At 47.9% G+C, this 2,585-nt stretch overlaps 1 pseudogene; it reads left to right on the top strand.

Moving 5' to 3' along the window:
• Positions 1 to 220: 220 nt before the first annotated feature.
• On the top strand, positions 221 to 1,147 carry LOC144503154 (mRNA turnover protein 4 homolog; annotated as a pseudogene).
• Positions 1,148 to 2,585: the final 1,438 nt, after the last annotated feature.

Genomic DNA, 2,585 nt, shown 5'->3' with positions numbered 1-2,585 from the left:
ACAACTCAGGCATGTGATGGAATACTCTCTACATGTGTGGATGAGTGCAGCTCCAACAATCGAGAGGCTCAACAACAACCAGGACAAAGCAGCCTGTTTGATTGGTACCCTATCCACGCACTGACACAGCATAAGCAGAGAGAACTGAGAAACCCCTCTCAGACCCCGACGCGGCTAGAGCGGTGAGAGAGAATTCCATTCCCCCCAGGACCCCAGCACTATGCCACAGTCCCAGGGTGACAAATGGGGTAAGAGTCAGCTTTGTACAGGTTATTTTTGGGGTGAATTCAAGTGTTTCCACAAACCTGGCTCAGGGCCGAAGTGGTCGGTTCCAGTCTCAGTCTTGCTGGTTAAATTGTTCAACACACTCACTCCTTTTATATTATTTCTGCAGTTTCTTTGACTAAAACAACAAAGAAAGGATTGCAAGTCAAACAGAACCTAATCGGGGAGTCAAGAAAACGTGTGGACACCTACAAGAATCTCTTTGTCTTCTCTCCCGAGAATGTGAGAAATGATAAACTAAAGGGCACACAAGTGCCTGGAAACATTGTCGATTTTTCTTTGGTAAAAACAAACTGATGATGGGGTCCTGGGGACAGAAACAGCGGGCAGACAAGTAGAAGGAAGGTCTGTGAAAGGTCAATAAACAGTTACAAAGTGAAGTTGTTCTTCTGTTCACCAATCGCACATAGGTGGAAGTGATTGAGTAGTTTGATCGATATACTGAATCTGAGTTTGCTCATGCTGTGAATTTATTCATTACTGTCACAAGTAGACTTACATTAACACTGCAATGAAACTATTGTGAAAATCCCATAGCTACAATAACTGTTATACTCGATGCTGGGCTGTTGCCACAGTTCACACTCTCTCTCTTGGGCCACAGCTGTGGCAGCTTGGGTTACCCATCACATTGTAGAAGAGTGCTGTGACGTTATTTTTTGATTACGATGTGTGCAAAAAAGGTGCCTCACTGACCCTTGAACAAGCATATTTTCCGAAACTGCTTGGTGACGAGATGGCGGCCTTCAAAGTGACGTTAAACTGTAGGTGGAACTCTGAAACTGGTGAATTTCAGCAACTGGCAGCAATTAGTGGAAGAAGCAACAAAGAGATGGAGGAGATGGATGACCAACAGGAATGATGGAGGTTCAAGGGCTGCACTGTGTGTGCCATCAGTATTAACCTTCAGTGACTAATCAGCAATGCCACAAATATTTGGGATATCAGCTGTTGCAATAATGGACACTATTGTGGATTTTTAATAAAAGTTTTGATCTTGAGCAGAAAAAAAAACATTTGCTTCATCCACCACTGGAACACAGTGGCTGCATTATGCAACACGGACATACTCCCTTCTTTCGTTGAGAAAAAGATACAAAAGTCTGAGATCACGCACCAACCAACTCAAGAACAGCTTCTTCCCTGCTGCCATACATGCATCATTATCTCCATCAATCATTCCCTTTGCTAACCACTCTTCAGAAAAAAAATGTGTCTTTTGAATTCCCTGCTAGATTTCTTGATGATTATCATATATCGATGGCCTCTGATCAAACTCTCTGTATCACTTTCACAATTTTAAAGATCTCAAATATATCACACCTTGGCCTCACCCAAAAGGAAAGAGAGGCAGCCTTTTCATTCTTTCCCGATATGCATATCCATGCATTTCTGGCATGATCCCCGTAAATCTTCTCTGCACCCTCTTCAGTGCCACTATATCCTTTTTATAAGTGGCAACCAGAACTTCACACGGTGCAGGTTTAGCACAGCGTCCCGACTTCTCAATTCTAGCCCTCCAGAAAGAGTCTGGGTGCTTGGGTAATTTTTTTTAAGCCCTTGCTAACCTGTGGTGCAACATTAGTGATTGATGCATTTGCACAAGAATTAAACAAAGCAAGTACGTTTAGCTAAATTATACATTAGCCATGCAGTTTATGCAAATACTAATTATAGCACAATAATTAGGCCCTTCTTTAAAAATAATATCTTGCATTTATACAGGACCTTTCACCACCACAGGATGTTCCAAAGCACTTTACAGCCAATGAAGCACTTTGAGGTAAACACTGCTGTAATGTAAAACATGGCAGCCAATCTGTACACAGCGAGCTCCCACAAACAGCACCACAGTGATAATGAGCAGAACATTAGTTTGAGTGATCCGATTGAGGGATAAATATTGGCCAAGACACCACCGTACTGAACTGTGTGTGTGTGTGTGTGTGTGTGTGTGTGGGGTGGGGGGGGGGGGGGGGGGTGGGGGGGTGGGGAAGAGGGAGCGAGGGGGGGGGGATCGGGAGCGAGGGGAGGGGGGAGAGCGGGAGCGGGGGGAGGGGGGAGAGCGGGAGCGAGGGGAGGGGTAGAGCGGGAGCGAGGGGAGGGGGGAGAGCGGGAGCGAGGGGAGGGGGAGAGCGGGAGCGAGGGGGGGTGGGGGGAGAGCGGGAGCGAGGGTGGGTGGGGGCAGAGCGGGGGCGAGGGGGGTGGGGGCAGAGCGGGGGCGAGGGGGGTGGGGGCAGAGCGGGGGCGAGGGGGGTGGGGGGAGAGCGGGGGCGAGGGGGGTGGGGGGAGAGCGGGGG

This window comes from Mustelus asterias, chromosome 13 (assembly GCF_964213995.1).
Source record: "Mustelus asterias chromosome 13, sMusAst1.hap1.1, whole genome shotgun sequence".
Classification (NCBI taxonomy): domain Eukaryota; kingdom Metazoa; phylum Chordata; class Chondrichthyes; order Carcharhiniformes; family Triakidae; genus Mustelus; species Mustelus asterias.
This window is presented reverse-complemented; position numbering and strand designations above follow the sequence as displayed.